General features: G+C 42.0%; 1 long non-coding RNA gene across 1 annotated transcript; it reads right to left on the bottom strand.

The window, feature by feature from the left end:
• Positions 1–6,692: 6,692 nt before the first annotated feature.
• LOC149119638 (uncharacterized) lies at positions 6,693–19,798 on the bottom strand. The gene is made up of 3 exons (XR_016228198.1): positions 19,695–19,798; positions 18,248–18,387; positions 6,693–6,879 (listed from the first exon to the last, which is right to left on the bottom strand). It is a non-coding gene; the product is annotated as an uncharacterized LOC149119638 (long non-coding RNA).
• Between the last annotated feature and the right edge of the window lie 203 nt (positions 19,799–20,001).

The raw sequence follows: 20,001 nt of genomic DNA, 5'->3' as shown, positions 1-20,001 counted from the left end.
TTAAGCCACACATATCTTGGGGACCATGATTCTGCCACTCTCCCAGTGCAGCTCACTCACCATTTCAACTCCCTCTCCAGCACTTCATGATTCCTACCATCTGAGGCCACATAAATTATAAGACTTGATAACACTATGCTTTCCAAGGCAGGGCAGTGCATGGTGCTAGAATTTACCACAAGCAGAACTGACTTAAGCAGTATCTGAAAACAGAAACCCCAGCTGAACAGTCCATACCAACTGTTTTTTACCAGATAATAGCCCACTGTGTTACTGTAACTCCAAGAAATGACCACTTGGGTCATGGTTAAACACTTAGCTGAAGGACTCCAGGCCTCCTTTCCAAGTAAGTACATTTTTGTGCATGATTTAGTCTCTAATGATGTTTTTTGAAGCCATGAGGCCAGTGATTCCACATGTGTGATGGCCCAGCATGGAGACATAGTAATAATACAGGCAGGACTACTGACAGAGAGGAAACAGAATGACAAAGTGGACCAGCATTCAAGTGCAGCCTGCCTCTCCTTTCTGCCTCACTCGTTCTGCACATGTCTTGGTTAGCTCAGGCTATAGCTGACTCCCCAAAAGCTCCTTTTGTCAGATATGAGGACCATCTCTGCTCTTCTGGGGCAGTCAGTACTCATGTACTCATGAGACCATTCAATCCAAATATTAGGGATTGCTGAGACATCATATTCATCAGAGTAGGTTTGAAAACCTCCTCCATGAAATCCACCATTATGAGAGCCCTGACTCCCTGCTATTGTGATCAGTGCCCCGTGTGTATTAGGATTTTGAACACTACTATAAATGGGAAATCCCACCCTTGTATTAGCTCATTTGACCCCTTTCACATTGATAACCCGAAACTGGACTACCTTACTCCCTGAGTCAGATTTCTCTCCCTCAAGAAATATTATCTCAATTAATTTGATTCACAAATGCATACACAACTATTGAATGCTCTGCATACATACATCACTTTATGCTTGGTATTTATCAAGAGTAATGCATCTTTAGGCAACTGTAGCAAGCAAGGACTGTGGAGTGTACTTATACAAGCCATCGTGGTATAGGCCAGTCACTAGGAAAGACTCCTTGACAAAGTCAAGAGTTGCTGTAACAGATGTGTGAGGTTGCTGCTAGTGTTAACACTACACTTGTTTAAACTTTTTATTATATAAGCAGGAATGACATCTAAAATAATGAAAAATAGTGAATAAACCAGGTAACATCCACTTGTTATCAAGTAATATGGCAATAGTTTTTAAAAATGGCAGAGTAGGTTTACACCAGCATAACCCCAAACAAGTGAATCAAGTAAATCATGCTTTGTGCTATCATATCATGGCTACCAAGTCTCTGAGTAATAGGAAGGCTTTGGCCCCAATTTAATATCATGGCACTACCACAATGCATGCATTCTGTCCTTAGCCACAATGTCAATTCTGATGCCCTGACTGTATCTTTATTCATCTGCTTTTTTTCTGGAGAACATACAATTATTTCAGTAACAGGAAATGACAGAGGTTACACTTGTGTCACTCAAGCATGAAATGTGGCCCCTTGAGTCTCATATCTGCCCCACTCTAGATCCTGACTGAAGGAAGAAAGCCAAACCAACACCCAGGGAGGGTAAAACTGGAACACAAAGAATGGGCAAATCTCGAGATACTTGAAGAGGTGGCCTGTAAGATTTATCTGGGACACCCAAATACCTTGTCTAGGAATATTGGTGTCATGTGTCAAGATTGAACAACATTGGCCGGCACCGCTGCTCAATAGGCTAATCCTCCACCTGCGGCACTAGCACACTAGGTTCTAATTCTGGTTGGGGCACTGGATTCTGTCCCGGTTGCTCCTCTTCCAGTCCAGCTCTCTGCTGTGGCCCGGGAAGGCAGTGGAGGATGGCCTAAGTGCTTTGGCCCTGCACCCGCATGGGAGACCAGGAGAAGCACCTGGCTCCTGTCTTTGGATCAGCACGGTGCACTGGCCACAGCATGCTGGCCGCAGCGGCCACTGGGGGGGGGGGTGAACCAACGGCAAAGGAAGACCTTTCTCTCTCTCTCTCTCTCTCTCTCACTGTCCACTCTGCCTGTAAAAAAATTTTTAAAAAAGATTGAACAACACTAATTGGGGACCATTCGGGATATTCAGCCCAAGGATCCACACTTGCTTTAGAACCAACCATGCAATTACCCAATCAAGGACATGGAGCTCATAAACAGATAAGAAGCAGATGGTTGGGTAGGATATGAAGGATGTGGAAGCTCCAGCTTCAAGGGCTAAGGTCACCAAGGTTGGCCCACATGTACCAGAATAGAATCATTTTCTCCACCTCCAAACCAGAGATGAAACTTCTCTTTTCTCCTGTGTGTCCAGCACCTACCCACTCCTTCACCGTTCACTGGGATGTGACTTATGCCTCCACCCTTCCACTGAAACAGCCAGCACCTGGTAACTGACTTCCAAGTTGAGAAATGAGGAGGAATGAATAATGGCATGAGGATTCAGGATGAGCTGTCCCTGTCACCACCAGAAGGAGATCTGAACTTCAGAAATAGGATCACACTTGGTAGGGGGAAGATGAACCCAACAGTAGAAAAATCATAAAGTTGGTGGAAAACACAAATAAAAGTAACTTTCTTGGGCTGCAAATTAAACATGAGAACAGTGTTTAAAATGCTCTGACATGGAGGAGCCCCAGGCTGCCCATCTGAAGAAAGGACAGAGCACAGAACATGAGAGGTAATTTATTTTGAAATTGTTGCAAACTGGGGTGGAGGAGGAGACAAAAGAGGGGACAGAGAGGAAGCTTTAGCTGAAGAGAAACTGGAGGGAAGCAGCTGGGACACAGCTCCTGGAATCCAGAGGTACCGGCTGCTCAATTGGTAGAAGATTCTGGGTTCAACCTGTGAGTGGAGAAGAGTCAGGGCAACGTCATGCCTGAGCCAGGGCATGCCTACATCCCTCCCAAACAGCAAGGATCCTGGCAAGGGGCATGGTATATGTAGCACTCATTTCAAAGGGTCTGATGCAGTAAGGGACTGCATCATTGCTGAGAGAGACAACAAGGCAGTCCAGACATTGTCCTATGGATATCTGAATTTACGTCCCTGGGGAGTGAGGAAGGGATCACCTAGCCCTGCCACCTGCAACCCTTTCAATCCCATCCATACAACCCTGGGACACACCCACCCACCCATCACCTGAATTACATGAGGGAATGTCTTCTAAACAGGAACAAAATGGACTAGTCGGTCTCAAACGTTGGGTCATATCAGAAACATTCAGAATATATTAAAAAGCAAATAATCAAACAATAGGAAAAAAAAACACACAAATCATAGCAAGCAACACTTGCAGTGATAACACATGAAGTAGCTCTAAACATGCTAAAGAAGGAGATCCCTGGGGTTCTTAGGCAAAGTGCAGGTGCAATTCAGACAATGTGTTTCCCTTTGTGTTCACCCCTCAATGTAAATCAGGGGTTGGGAACCTTTGGCCAATGGGATGTGTAAGGACAGCAAAATCATTTGGTCTGGTCCTGCCAAGGCAACTGAAGGTGGAAACTGAAATTTAATAATTCTACAGCAGGCTTAGTTTTAAGTTGATAATTTTGTATCACCCATAAATGACATTGGAAATATCCAAATGGGCCTTGGAAGACAAGAGTTTCCCCACCCCTGCTGTAAATTCACAGAAGCATCCAGAGCTAAGAATGTGAGTCCCACTGATGCCACCCACAACTGCAGCCTATTGCTGCCCCACACCCTGAGACCCGAACAAATTCTCCCTGCTCTGCTCCAGCTCCAACCCCTGCCCTAGCCTCAGCCCCAGCACAGCCCAGGGTTCCACATACCTATTTGCTCTCTTACATCTTCTACTTACTTCTGTGACACGACACATTGGCCCAGCAGACAGCAGAGAGAGAGAGAGAGGAATTCAGTGAATATGTCATGCCTTCCTCCATCCCCATCCATACCTCTGGCCTTTTCATCTGTCACCTTCCACAGTCCTATGTCCACACTTGCTTGGAATACTAAATGGAAAGCAAGATCCCTCTCTCTTGTGGTGTGGGATGGTAAGCCAAGGGACACAGGAGTCAGTTTGACCTAGACATGGATCCCACCAGTTTGGGACTACATTTCCACAAACCAGAGACAGCATTACCGGAAGACAGCCCTCTGTTACAGATTGTGTCTGGTTTTGTCCTGGTCTTTGAGGATGGACAGTTGGTTCTAGGTCATCTGGAAGAGAACCCAAAAATCCAGCTTCCCAGCATAGGAAAGAGGTGAAAAGGGACTACCTGGGTCTAACACAAGGCAGCCTCACCCTCTGCTGGCACAATTTGCCCCTGCTCTGCCCAGAGCCTCCAACCCTATCTTCAGGGCTGCCCTCCTTGTCCCCTAGTGTCAGCTCATGTACCCTTGTGGCTGCATAGGATTGTGGTTCTGGGATGTACTCTAGGAAAGCTATAGGCATGGCTAGCAAGTTCCTGGGAGAAGCAACATGGCCATGCAGGACACAACAGCAAAGGCTGTGCTCCAGTGACCATCTACTTCTGGTTTTCAAGCTTGGGTCACTGCCACAAATTGCCCCCACCTCACAAGCCCCACTCAGTGGATGAAGTGACCTTAGGCCAGTCCTGCTGACACTCAGTCTCCTGTGGGAGAGCTGCATGTCAGGCAGAGAATCCTGGGAATAAGCCCGAGCCACTAAAAGTGACAGAGTCAGAGTTCTTTCAGAACAAGTTCTTATGTTTATACTACTTCTTGGCATGTGGTGCCTCCAGATGAGCCTTCTCCCTTCACCATGGGCCAGCTCGTGGCTCTCCCAGGGCTGTGGGGAGGGCAGACCCTGCACTACCTCAAGGTACACGATTGTCAGGCAGTTGGAACCACCACGCGCCCCACCACTCAGGCATCAGCCAGCAATCAGGTATAGAGGAAAAACACCTCAACATACATTATAGATAAACTTATAGCCGTCATATGGAATGAATAAAAGCTGAAATAATTTTCTGTAAGATTTGAACCAAAGATGTTCATTTTCACTGCTCTTATTCTATGTAGTACTGTACTTTCATCTGGAACCATTAGCTAAGAGCAAGAAATGATAGGCAGACAAATCAGAAAGGAGGAAATCAAATTATCCTCGTGAATATGCAGCATGATTCCATCTATATAGAAAACGTAAAGGCTACACTAAGAGACTATAAGAACTGATAAGCAAATTTCATAGTTGCAAAATCAACATAAAACTCAGTAGAATTTTATTGTTATATTTATTTTTAAAATTTGTTAATGTTACAGAGTTCTTCCACAAGCAAATCATTTCAAGAAGAAATGGTACAATGGACAGTCCCATCTACGTATACAGTAATGAAAATTTGATTTGCGAGCATTTTGATAATTTTCCAATCCTCTAAAAGTTTATAATAACAGCTATAATTTAAATCTGCAGCAGGTTGGAAGATTTCTAATACAGTAAATAAAACCCCCATATATTCTTCTCAGTTAATTTCTCAGTCATAATAAATCCCAATGCAAATTTACTGGAAAATGCAAAAATCTCAGGGAAAGTACGTGGCTCTTGGTCCAAGAGACTACTTTTTAAGCATTTTTATCCAAATGATGCCTTCAGTTTATCTAAGAATTCCTTGCTTCTTGTTTCATCATCCAGCTCCCTCTGTGGTTGGGTCAGCTTCCCAAACACATGGGAAGGCAGGCAGACCACCACCTTGGATAATGGCAACATTATCGCCAAGAGTGGTTGGCAGGTCCTGTAAGGAATTGTTACTGTAGCCCTCCTAGGAAACCACTCCTGCATGGTCATTTTCTTCAACATTGAACTGTACGAAAATGCTCCCACACTAGGATAGTTTCACTTACCCATTTGCTTCTCTTATGCCAGTAGCAAGTCTGCAACTCCTGCACTTAGCAAAATGATTTATTATAGAGAATCCCAGACTCGGTATCAAGTGGTCACATACCATTTTGAAATATTTCTGGCTGGCGCCGCAGCTCAATAGGCTAATCCTCCGCTTGCGGCGCCAGCATACCGGGTTCTAGTCCCGGTCGGGGCGCCAGATTCTGTCCCGGTTGCTCTTCTTCCAGTCCAGCTCTCTGCTGTGGCCCTGGAGGGCAATGGAGGATGGTCCAAGTCCTTGGACTCTGCACCCGCATGGGAGACCAGGAGGAAGCACCTGGCTCCTGGCTTCAGATCAGCACGGTGTGCCGGCCGCAGCGTGCCGACCGCAGTGGCCATTGGGGGGTGAACCAATGGAAAAAAAGGAAGACCTTTCTCTCTGTCTCTCTCTCTCACTGTCCACTCTGCCTGTCAAAAAATAAAAAATAAATTAAAAAAATAAAAAAGAAATATTTCTATTGAATGAAATGTACAAAACTGGGAAATTTCCAGATTCTATCTCATTCAGTGGAACAGAACTTTTCAGTAATCCTGGGTAGCTTCCCCAAGTCCTTTTTAAGTACCAAAACTTCTGGATGTGTCAAGCTGTAATTATTAAAAAAGAGCTACATCACATGTCTTTCTCCATGATTCTCCAAATTATCAACATACAGACACACCACAACATGGATAATGGAGCCAGTTCAGACAATCAGTGACTCCATAGAGTGTTCAATAGCTTAAAAATTTGGAAATAAGTATGTAAGGATTTCTTACCAGAGGTCATGCAAGACTCATGATACTTAAATGATTTTCAGGTGATCTTTGGTTCTTATTGCTTTGAATGTCTTTGGACAGATCAGTGACTTGTTCTGTAGCAGGAATCTCAGAGAGGAAGGACACAAAGGCTTTAGGAGGAAGCAGATTTATTACCTATGCCAGAAGTACCAGAAGATTTTTATCCAGAGTCTGAGCACCAAAAAAAAAAAAAAAAATAGGTTATTGTCTTATAAACCCTGGCACAAACAACTGTAAGTTACCCTTTATATATACATCTGATTATGCACATTTTGATTGAATATTTTAAAGCTAAGAGCACTGCTTACATAATTGTTACAAGGCTGCACATGCATATACTAAAACTGTTTATGTCACCAGGTGGCTTTTCTTGGAAAGTACCCTTTACCCTTTAGTTCTTGGAAAGCCCCTGATGAAAAGCCCCTACCATATCTGCCCATAGCCAGTTTCCCCTTACAGCTTAACTTTTCATTTTTTTTAAATTTTGGGTGGGGTTCCTGCCACATTCCCCCCTTTGATGCATGGATCCCCTCAGGGTCAGAGGGCATCATCTCGACTCAGAGCATCATCTTGTCTCAAGTGTGGGCTCCTCCTGAGAGGCCCACACTGTTGGGATGGTGGGACCATGGCGTTCTTCAACAAGAAGCACCGGAAACAGTTTTGGTGAACATGTCCATTTATTAATAATCAGGCACAAGCTTTTATGGGGAAGGCAAAGGACCATAGCTAGTTCAGGAAAGCAACACTCATTCTATAGGATAAAGCCGATACTGGCGCCTCTATGCTTCTCCAGTAAGCTTGAAGGTGACATAGCCTACATAGCCTTCTGGGTGGTCTTATGAGTCTGGGCCACACCCAGGTGCTATTTACCTAGTCAACAATCACAAGGCCCCTCAACAGGATGTGGGGGTGGGGGAAATGTGCCTGGGATCCCTGCCGCCTGCCAGCAGTCAGGTCATGTGTGGGTCTCAGTGTGCTGAGCCCCCTACCAAAGTATTTTCCCTGCCAGCAGTCAGGTCATGTGTGGGTCTCAGTGTGCTGAGCCCCCTACCAAGGTCTTTCCCAGGAGACATGGTGTGCTATGCCCTCTTAACCTCCTACATGGACTAGGCAGGCAGTCTCCCAGCCAGGCACAGGATCACCCCTACTCAAGGACTTGTATTCATTCCCACATCATTGTGACATGAGTGGCTATTTTTTTCTCAACTTCATGAAGCTAGAGACAGGTCTTATTACCAGGGGCAACAGGCAAGGTAGAATCAGACAGCTTCCTAAAATTATAACTACACTGCCTATGATGGTTTGGAACCCTTCTCCTCCAAAGGATGGAAGCTCTTCTGTGAACAACTGCTGGGATTCTAGCCTTTCCAGGTTTGGACAGGAACTTGGGCAATTTTCTCATCCTATCAGCAATATCTTTTCCCAAATCATCTATTTATAAGCAGCAGTTAGGTTGAATTTTTCACACACTCCTCCCTAGAAGGCAAGCAAATAATATGAATCCAAGAGATTCCGATAGATGGGATTGCACATCTGAGTAATTTGGTGAGCATAGAGAAGCTCTTGAAGTTTCATTTGTTATAATATTAACTGGCGGAGCCAAGATGGCAGAATAGTGAGGGCGCGCACCAATAGTCCGGGAAAATTTAGTTTAATAAAAGGGGAGTTACGGTAGCCTCAGAAAAAAAGAACCAGGAAAATATTGCAGAGGAAACTCTTCTGGATCGAGTGGCCGTGAATCGGAGGACCTACTGGGAGAACAAGGTCGCCCACCGCGCGGAAGCCGAGCCGCGGGACTGAGCCGCGGAAGCCGAGCTGCGGGACTGAGCTGCGGAAGCCGCAGGGTCTGCGCGCCAGTGCTCGAAGGGGAGTGCGTGCCACACAGACAACAGTGGGGAGACTTGGGACGTCCAGGGCTCTGAGTCCACACATCGGTGCTGGAAGGGGAGCGGACCTGTGTGGAGAGCGTGGGAGCCCACAGTTCAGGACACCAGCGGCAGACTCAACACACCAGCGCTGGAACGCGAGGTGAGCCGAACCTCAATAGCCCGAGACACCGGCAGGCAAGCAGAGAGAGGAGACTAGAGGGAACGACCCCCGGGGGGGGGGGAAGTTCACCAGGCTAACTGGAAGAGAGAGAGAGAGAGAAAAAAAAAAGGTGACTGGTACGGACACGGGTTTCTCTCTCTCCGCTCACCTCTCAAGGGCGAGCAAGACAAAGAGCAGCCACCATCTTGGACATACGTCATAAGCAGAGCGACCTCAGGTCTGCACCGGCCCTGAGCCTAGCAGAAAAACCTGACTCTGGGCGGGGCGAATTAACAGGAGATTAGGACCTAGTAAATTTGTGGTGCTACTGAACTGAGACTGTGAAAAAAGAGACGGTGGGGGAGAGAACTCACGGAATTCACATGAGCACTCTCCAGAGACGCTACAATTCCGTAACTTTGGCAACCCAGTGGGAGACTGAAGGAGAATTTGAGCCCACTCTGAGGGCCGAACAGATTCCCTGTGTGGTCCTTGGGAAAGAGCTTCCGATCCCTGGCTCCTGTGGGTATATCATTTGCCTGCTAACTACCTCCAACTTCGTTCAGCTGTGCAGAATTACTTCCCTTTTGAATCAAAAAAAAAGAAAGAGAGAGAGAGAGAGAGGTTTACCACGCCTAACCTGGGAGTGTCACCTTTGGCACACCAAACAGAGCTCTCAGGCCACACCCATCTCAAGCCCTAAGGCTCCATCAAAAACAGATAGTCCACTTAATCTAGAGTCATAGTATAACAAGAAAAAGCACCACAGTGAACAAACCAAATATCTCCAATATGCCAAATAACAAACGCAAAAACCGAGGTAATAAAAACAAGGAAGTCACCATGACTCCCTCAAATGAAAAAGACACCCCAATTCAAGATTATGAAGATGATGACATAGAAGAAATGCAAGAAGCAGATCTCAAAAAATTGATAAGAACATTAAGAAGTTCTCAAAAACAAATTCTTGAACTACAGAAATCCTTAATGGACAAGATAGAAAAATCTCTCTCGTGAAAATGAAATATTAAGGAGGAATCAAAATGAAATGAAACAACTAGTACAACAGGAAACTGTGATAGTGACTGAAGTGAAGAATTCAATAGATCAAATGAAAAACACAATAGAGAGCCTTACAAACAGAATGGGTGAAGCAGAAGAGAGAATATCGGACTTAGAAGACAGAGAACAGGAAAGGATACAGTCAGACCAAAGAAAAGAAGAGGAAATTAGAAATCTAAAACATATTGTCGGGAATCTTCAGGATACTATTAAAAAACCCAACATTCGGGTTCTAGGAGTTCCTGAAGGCATGGAGAGGGAGAAAGGATTAGAAGGCCTTTTTAGTGAGATATTAGCAGAAAATTTCCCAGGGTTGGAGAAGGACAGAGAAATCCTAGTACAGGAAGCTCACAGAACCCCTAATAAACACGACCAAAAGAGATCCTCACCACGACACGTTGTAATTAAACTCTCCACAGTGAAACATAAAGAAAAGATCCTAAAATGTGCAAGAGAGAAACGTCAGATTACTCTCAGAGGATCTCCAATCAGACTCACAGCTGACTTCTCATCAGAAACCCTACAAGCTAGGAGGGAATGGCGAGATATAGCCCAGGTACTAAGAGAGAAAAACTGCCAGCCCAGAATATTATATCCTGCAAAGCTATCATTTGTGAATGAAGGTGAAAAAAAGACTTTTCATAGCAAACAGAAATTGAAAGAATTTGTTGCCACTCGTCCAGCCCTGCAAAAGATGCTTAAAGATGTGTTACACACAGAAACACAGAAACACGGTCATCAATATGAAAGAAGGTAAAGGAAGGAAACCAAGGAAGGAAACCTCACAGAAAAAGATCACAGGGAATTCAAAGCATATATTAGAACTTATCTTTGGCAAATGGCAGGGCAAAGTTACCACTTATCATTAGTCACATTGAACGTGAATGGCCTGAACTGTCCAGTTAAAAGACACCGATTGGCTGATAGGGTTAAGGAACAAAACCCATCTATTTGCTGCTTACAAGAAACACATCTTTCCAACAAAGATCCATACAGACTGAAAGTGAAAGGCTGGAAAAAGATATACCATGCCAACAGAAATGAAAAAATAGCGGGCGTAGCCATCTTAATATCGGACAACATAAACTTTACCACAAAAACTGTTAAGAGAGACAAAGAGGGACACTATATCATGATTAAGGGATCAATTCAACAGGAAGATATAACAATTATCAATGTATATGCACCTAACTACAGGGCACCAGTTTATCTAAAAGATTTATTAACGGACCCCAATACAGTAGTACTGGGGGACTTCAATACTCCACTCTCAGAAATAGACAGATCATCCGGTCAGAAGATCAACAAGGATACAGTAGATTTAAACGACACTATAGCCCAAATGGATCTAACAGATATATACAGAACTTTCAATCCTACAGCTAAAGATTTTACATTCTTCTCAGCAGTACATGGAACCTTCTCTAGGATTGACCACATACTAGGCCATAAAGCAAGTCTAAGTAAATTCAAAAGAATTAGAATCATACCATGCAGCTTCTCAGACCATAAAGGAATGAAGTTGGAAATTAGCAACTCAGGAATCCCTAGAGTATATGCAAACACATGGAGATTGAACAACATGCTCCTGAATGAACAATGGGTTATAGAAGAAATCAAAAGAGAAATCAAAAACTTTCTGGAAGTAAATGAAGATAACAGCACAACTTACCAAAACTTATGGGACGTAGCAAAAGCAGTGTTAAGAGGAAAGTTTATATCAATAGGTGCCTACATCAAGAAATTGGAAAGGCACCAAATAGATGAGCTTTCAATTCACCTCAAGGATCTAGAAAACCTACAGCAAACCAGACCCAAATCTAGAAGGAGAAGAGAAATAATTAAAATCAGAGAAGAAATCAACAGGATTGAATCAAGAAAAACATTACAAAAAATCAGCCAAACGAGGAGCTGGTTTTTTGAAAAAATAAACAAAATTGACACCCCATTGGCCCAACTAACTAAAAAAAGAAGAGAAAAGACCCAAATCAATAAAATCAGAGATGAAAAAGGAAACGTAACAACAGACACCACAGAAATAAAAAGAATCATCAGAAATTACTACAAGGACTTGTATGCCAGCAAACAGGGAAACCTATCAGAAATGGATAGATTCCTGGACACATGCAACCTACCTAAATTGAACCAGGAAGACATCGAAAACCTAAACAGACCCATAACTGAGACAGAAATTGATACAGTAATAAAGGCCCTCCCAACAAAGAAAAGCCCAGGACCAGATGGATTCACTGCTGAATTCTACCAGACATTTAAAGAAGAACTAACTCCAATTCTTCTCAAACTATTCAGAACAATAGAAGAAGAGGGAATCCTCCCAAATTCTTTCTATGAAGCCAGCATCACCTTAATCCCTAAGCCGGAAAAAGATGCAGCACTGAAAGAGAATTACAGACCAATATCCCTGATGAACATAGACGCAAAAATCCTCAATAAAATTCTCGCCAATAGAATGCAACAACACATCAGAAAGATCATCCACCCAGACCAAGTGGGATTTATCCCTGGTATGCAGGGATGGTTTAATGTGCGCAAGACAATCAATGTGATACACCACATTAACAGACTGCAGAAGAAAAACCATATGATTATCTCAATAGATGCCGAGAAAGCATTTGATAAAATACAACACCCGTTCATGATGAAAACTCTAAGCAAACTGGGTTTGGAAGGAACATTCCTCAATACAATCAAAGCAATCTATGAAAAACCCACAGCCAACATCCTATTGAATGGGGAAAAGTTGGAAGCATTTCCACTGAGATCTGGGACCAGACAGGGATGTCCACTCTCACCACTGCTATTCAATATAGTTCTGGAGGTTCTAGCCAGAGCTATTAGGCAAGAAAAAGAAATTAAAGGGATACAAATTGGGAAGGAAGAACTCAAACTATCCCTCTTTGCAGATGACATGATTCTTTATTTAGGGGACCCAAAGAACTCTACTAAGAGACTATTGGAACTCATAGAAGATTTTGGCAAAGTAGCAGGGTATAAAATCAATGCACAAAAATCAACAGCCTTTGTATACACAGACAATGCCATGGCTGAGGAAGAACTTCTAAGATCAATCCGATTCACAATAGCTACAAAAACAATCAAATACCTTGGAATAAACTTAACCAAGGACGTTCAAGATCTCTACGATGAAAATTACAAAACCTTAAAGAAAGAAATAGAAGAGGATACCAAAAAATGGAAAAATCTTCCATGCTCATGGATTGGAAGAATCAATATCATCAAAATGTCCATTCTCCCAAAAGCAATTTATAGATTCAATGCAATACCAATCAAGATACCGAAGACCTTCTCCTCAGATCTGGAAAAATTGGTGCTGAAATTTATATGGAGGCACAAGAGACCTCGAATAGCTAAAGCAATCTTGTACAACAAAAACAAAGCCGGAGGCATCACAATACCAGATTTCAGGACATACTACAGGGCAGTTGTAATCAAAACAGCATGGTACTGGTACAGAAACAGATGGATAGACCAATGGAACAGAATTGAAACACCAGAAATCAACCCAAACATCTACAGCCAACTTATATTTGATCAAGGATCTAAAACTAATTCCTGGAGCAAGGACAGTCTATTCAATAAATGGTGCTGGGAAAACTGGATTTCCACGTGCAGAAGCATGAAGCAAGACCCCTACCTTACACCTTACACAAAAATCCACTCAACATGGATTAAAGACCTAAATCTACGACCTGACACCATCAAGTTACTAGAGAACATTGGAGAAACCCTTCAAGATATTGGCACAGGCAAAGAGTTTCTGGAAAAAACCCGGGAGGCACAGGCAGTCAAAGCCAAAATCAACTATTGGGATTGCATCAAATTGAGAAGTTTCTGTACTGCAAAAGAAACAGTCAGGAGAGTGAAGAGACAACCGACAGAATGGGAAAAAATATTTGCAAACTATGCAACAGATAAAGGGTTAATAACCAGAATCTACAAAGAGATCAAGAAACTCCACAAAAACAAAACCAACAACCCAATTAAGAGATGGGCCAAGGACCTCAATAGACATTTTTCAAAAGAGGAAATCCTAATGGCCAACAGGCACATGAAAAAATGTTCAAGGTCACTAGCAATCAGGGAAATGCAAATCAAAAGCACAATGAGGTTTCACCTCACCCCGGTTAGAATGGCTCACATTCAGAAATCTACCAACAACAGATGCTGGCGAGGATGTGGGGAAAAAGGGACACTAACCCACTGTTGGTGGGAATGCAAACTGGTCAAGCCACTATGGAAGTCAGTCTGGAGATTCCTCAGAAACCTGAAGATAACCCTACCGTTCGACCCAGCCACCCCACTCCTTGGAATTTACCCAAAGGAATTTAAATTGGCAAACAAAAAAGCGGTCTGCAGCCTAATGTTTATTGCAGCTCAATTCACAATAGCTAAGACCTGGAACCAACCTAAATGCCCATCAACGGTAGACTGGATAAAGAAATTATGGGATATGTACTCTTTAGAATACTATACTGCAGTAAGAAACAATGAAATCCAGTCATTTGCATCAAAATGGAGGAATCTGGAACACATCATGCTGAGTGAAATAAGCCAATCCCAAAGGGACAAATACCATATGTTCTCCCTGATCGGTGACAACTGACTGAACACCAAAAAGGAAACCTCCTGAAGTGAAATGGACACTATGGGAAACGGTGACTTGATCAGCATAGCCCTGACTGTTAATGAACAACTTAAGACATTATCCCTCTTAGTAGGTTTTTTGTCTGTTCTACTTATTATGACTGGTTTAATTCTGTAATTATCACACAGTTATTCTTAAGTGTTTAAAATTAACTGAAATGTGATCCCTGTTAAACATAAGAGTGGGAATAAGAGAGGGAAGAGATGTATAATTTGGGACATGCTCAAGCTGACTTGCCCCAAATGGTAGAGTTAGAAACATACCAGGGTATTCCAATTCAATCCCATCAAGGTGGCATGTACCAATGCCATCTCACTATTCCAAGTGATCAATTTCAGTTCACAATTGATCATAATGAAAGGACTAAGAGTCAAAGGGAGCACATAAACAAGTCTAGTACCTGCTAACACTAACCGATAGAATAAATAAAGGGGAGAGTGATCCAACATGGGAACTGAGATACTCAGCAGACTCATAGAATGGCAGATGTCCTAAATAGCACTCTGGCCTCAGAATCAGCCCTAAAGGCATTCGAATCTGGCTGAAAAGCCCATGAGAGTATTTCAGGCATGGAAAGCCAAGACACTCTGGCAAAAGATCTCTGCGAGTGAGATCCCAGTGGAAAGAACAGGTCTTCAAAGAAGGAGGTACCTTTCTCTGAAAGGAGGAGAGAACCTCCACTTTGACTATGACCTTGTCTAAACAAGATAAGAGTCGGAGAACTCAAGGGGCTTCCATAGCCTTGGAAACTCATGACTGGAGCATAGGGAGACTACTGATGCCATAGACAGGAGTGTCAATTGGTAAAGTCAACAACAGGAGTCACTGTGCACTTACTCCTCATGTAGGATCTCTGTCCTTAATGTGCTGTGCATTGAGATTTAATGCTGTAACGAGTACTCAAACAAAATATTTCACTTTGTGTTTCTATGGGGGTGCAAACTGTTGAAATCTTTACTTAATGTATACTAAACTGATCCTCTGTAAAAAAAAAAAAGAAATTATCAACTCCCAACTTGACTCTCACTGGGATTAAACATGACAATAGGTCTGATCTGATTTCATCATCATTTAAAAAAATCATCTATTATTTTTCACTTTATGTTTCTGTGTGGGAGCAAACTGTTGAAATCCTTACTTAATGTATACTAAGCTGATCTTCTGTATATTAAGATAATCGAAAATGAATCTTGATGTGAATGGAAGGGGAGAGGGAGTGGGAAAGGGGAGGGTTGTGGGTGGGAGGGACGGTATGTGGGGGAAGCCATTGTAATCCATAAATCGTACTTTGGAAATTTATATGCATTAAATAAAAGTTAAAAAAAAAGAAAAGAAAAAACAATATTAACTATAGCCTGTAACCTAATGATGCAGTTTAGCAGATAAATAGGAGTATGGTAACCCCAGAGGCCATCCTCTTCCCGGGCAGCAGGGCCATAATACTGGATTACCCACTCAGGGGACCAGCCCTCATCTGTCCAGTGGCCAATTTTTACAGGCATGGCACACTTTGATTTCTGGCCCCCCAGGCTTTGAGATACAGGGACTCCCAATTATTTATCTTGAGCTGGTGGAAGCAAAAGGAAGGAGGGGCAGATGGTATCCATTACACATGATCCTGACTAGTACAGGGGCAGCTTGTAGGCAATTTTCCACATTTCCGGTTTTGCCCTCCTGGGGCCTGTCATTCTACATTTTCAGTAAGATTATGCCAGGCCTTTTTAATGCTGGCTGGAGAAATTTGATAAGGGATCAGGATTTGGCTCTGTGTAGTTAGTAGGCCCCCACCATTGAGTTTCTTTTTGTTGTGGCATTGTGGAACCTTTGACATAGGCACGTGGTACTTCTCACTGGAGTATTAAACTGTTTCCCTCACCAGATGAGACAGCATTTTCTAATAATTGAGTTTTTCAGTGTCCACACCCCAGTAAATGCAGGGAGGCATTTAGTCTCATTATAGGGTACATGAGAGTCTAATATTTTAGCCTCCCAAGACATTGATCTCTCATATCTCTCATATCAATTTCTCCACAGGAAAAAAAATTAAGGCTTGAGCTGTAGTTTCTGCCAGGACCAGGAATAGATTTTTACTTGTAACAGATAAGGGAGGGAGCTTTTGTTAATTTTTCATAAGGTTCCTAAAAAGCAGTTTGATGGAGTAACACTTTTTTTTGTAGGTGAGTGGCAATGTTTCTGGTTACATGTATCAAAAAGGAACAATTTGGACTTTGTCAGGTAATCAGCACTGGCCTTCTTTGTAAGTGACAAAACTCCAATTCTCTATGCACTCTCTTTAATAGAGAAGTTATGGATCAAAGCAAATAGACTGGCCTTGATATTGGCAGATGGAATAGGTAGTACTGCTGTATGTATAAGCCCTTAAAACAGTTCCCTCACAGGCATAATGGGTACAACAAAGCAGAGTGGTAGTAGTATGCTCATCAGATCTAATCATATGGAGACATGAATCACAAGAGTCTGGAGTCACAAGGAGGGGCCAAATAGAAACAACAAGCATCCTGTCCAAAAGAGGTAGAACAATTTTTTTGCCCTAGATTCAGTCAGCTGAGGTGGTCTCTGCCAGGCTTATGGCAGAGATCAGGTTGACAATCACAACAACCATACAAACCAAGGGCTACAATGCATTATAACCAGGATGGATTAACAGAAAAAAGAACAATCTATACAGTCCACCAGATCACCAGATGGCTTCCTCAAGCTTCTCCTGTGTGTAGGTTAGTCAGCTTCTGGAGTGACTAAGGCAGGGCTGTTGTCTTTGGGGATCTCTTGAGAAATGGCTTGTTGGTTTCAGGTGGTTGACTTGTGTGGTGTCATTGGATTGGAGATGCACTTGCAGCTGCCTTTTAATGCTGGCTTTACACTGTGGTCCCCTTTTCAGTATTTACTGTGTGGAGTCCTAATAAACACAGGCCTTTTTGCACCTCCAGAGCTGAGAAACACAAACTTTGAGTTGTTGTTGTTTTTGTTTTGTTTTGTTTTGTTTTTGCATTACAAAGACCCAAAATTTCAGGGGGCTATCAAGTAGCAGGGCACCTCAAAATTTACCAGAAGTTCCAATGTCTTTTGTAAATTTTAAGACTATAGTACATGTATTTGGAAACATGGATCTTTTACATGACCAACTTAATTTTTTAACAGCTATGCTTAAATTACCTACAATACTAAAATATTATGAAAGTATGGCCATTTTTTATTTATTTATTTATTTATTTATTTATTTGAAACAGGCAGTGGGAGAGGGAGAGAAAGAGAGAGGGAAGGGGAGAGAGAGAGAGAGGTCTTCCATCTGCTGGTTCCCTCCTCTAATGGCTGCAATGGTTGGAGCTGCACCTATCTGAAGCCAGGAGCCAGGAGCTTCTTCCATGGCTCCCATGTGGGTGCAGGGACCCAACTTGGGACATCTTCTACTGCTTTCTCAGGCCATAGCAGAGGGCTGGATCAGAAGTGGAGGAGCTGGGATTTGAACCGGCGCCCATATGGGATGATGATACTGCAGGTGGTGTCTTTACCCATTGTGTCACAGCATCAGTGCTAAGCATGGTTATTCTCTTAAATCATGATCTTACCAAAAAGCAACCCTAGAAGCTAAATTGGACTTTATAGGGAGTAATGTGCATTGTAACATATCTTTATGACTGTAAACATCTAACATAACATTATAGGACAAATCAATAAAGCAGTATTGATAACAGCGCTTTAAAATCTTTGTTTTTTTACTTATCATCAAGAAATTAGACTTACTTTTTGTTCTTAATAAACTGAATTAACCATGATTTTTCAGTTTGAACCTGTAGTTCATTGTTAGACTTCAACTTCATTTGTTTACAGAGCTGTTTTAAAGTACTGAAACAATAGAAGTCACAGAAACTGTCCTTAGGAACCTAGAAGAGGAAACATTTAAACACAGAACCAACAATGTTTTTAATTTTTATGAGCAGTTTGTCTTATATTTTTGAATGCCTGTCAAAATGTCAAGAAGGCTAAAAATATCTAATTGAAATAGGCTTTCTTAACATCATGATATAATATAGATTAGATTTAATTATCATCATAACGTGACCAATTAAATACTTTAAAATAAATGCATAGTTAAACTATAATTCTCTTAAAATTTATCTGTTTAATCAATCAGAACGTTAAAGAGGACAGAGAACATTAAGATTTCTCAATAGGATACCAAATCAATGTCTCTTTGTTCTGTCACCAAAATAGGAAATGAAACACTTGAATCTAAGAATTAGCACATGAAATCATCCCATATTCTGAAACAATTTAACAGAGTCAGGACCAGAAAAGAGATTTCATAACCTGACTCAAAAATTGACAGAGAACAACTAATTAAGAAGAAAATTATTCTCTCTCTCTCACTATCCACTCTGCCTGTACAAAAAAAAAAAAAAGAAGAAGAAGAAGAAGAAGAAGAAAATTATTTAAAGGAGATATTACAGTCATTTGTAAAAACACATTTTAAAATTTCAGATTGAGACTACTTTTAGGTAGTACACTAATATACATATAATTGAAAACATACTACTATACATATAATATACTAATATACATATAATTGAAAATATACTAATGTAATTGAAAACTTCATTGCTTTAACAGATTAGACTCTAACCTTGATTTAATAGTTTAGTTTTTAAACAACCCAGTAAATAATATTTTAAGAACTACAGTTAATTTCATCACAGAGAGAAATATTTATTTTGGGGGCCGACATTGTAGCATAGTAAGCTAAGCTTCCACCTGCAGTGCCAGTATCCCATATGGATGCTGGTTTGAGTCCCAGCTGTTCCACTTCCAATCCAGCTCTCTGCTATGGCCTGGGAAAGCAGTGGAAGATGTCCCAAGTCCTTGAGCCCCTGCATCTACGTGGGAGACCCAGAAGAAGCTCCTGGCTCCTGGTCCAAGCCTGACTGTTGTGACCATTAGAGAAGTAAACCAGCAGATGGAAGATATCTTTCTCTCTCTCTCTCTCTCTCCCCCCCCACCTCTGTCACTCTGCCTCTCAAATACATAAATAAATAAATACATAAATATTTTTTTAAAAAGAAATGCTTCTTTTATGACTTGGTCACACCTTTTGTAACTTATTTACACCTTCAGGTATTTTTACATTTTTCAATAATCTTGTAAAAAATTCTAAATTAACATTTTTAAAATAGAAGAACAGCTTGTATCCTACCCTTATATCCAGGAGACTTCTGAGTATTACCACCACATTCTAAGAGACAACTGGCCTTCTTCCTCCCCTCTTCCAGCAAAACGGTAGAGCTAACATATAACCAGAGACAAAAAAGGGCTCAAACTGTCTCTCTGTCTCTGCTTTTTTTTTTTTGTAACTGCAACCACAGAGGAGGGGAGGGAGTGGAACTTAACCCTTTAGGTCCCCTTTTTAGGTCTTCAGAGAGGCACAACAGAAGTTTGACTTCACAACACAGTTATGCATTTTAGGTTAATAAAAATATGATGTCAATTCCATGCTGTATTTT

This window comes from Oryctolagus cuniculus, chromosome X (assembly GCF_051225735.1).
Source record: "Oryctolagus cuniculus isolate XC-2025 breed Fujian yellow rabbit chromosome X, ASM5122573v1, whole genome shotgun sequence".
Lineage (NCBI taxonomy): Eukaryota > Metazoa > Chordata > Mammalia > Lagomorpha > Leporidae > Oryctolagus > Oryctolagus cuniculus.
The sequence above is the reverse complement of the archived record's forward strand: the minus strand, read 5'-3'. Positions and strand labels throughout refer to the sequence as shown.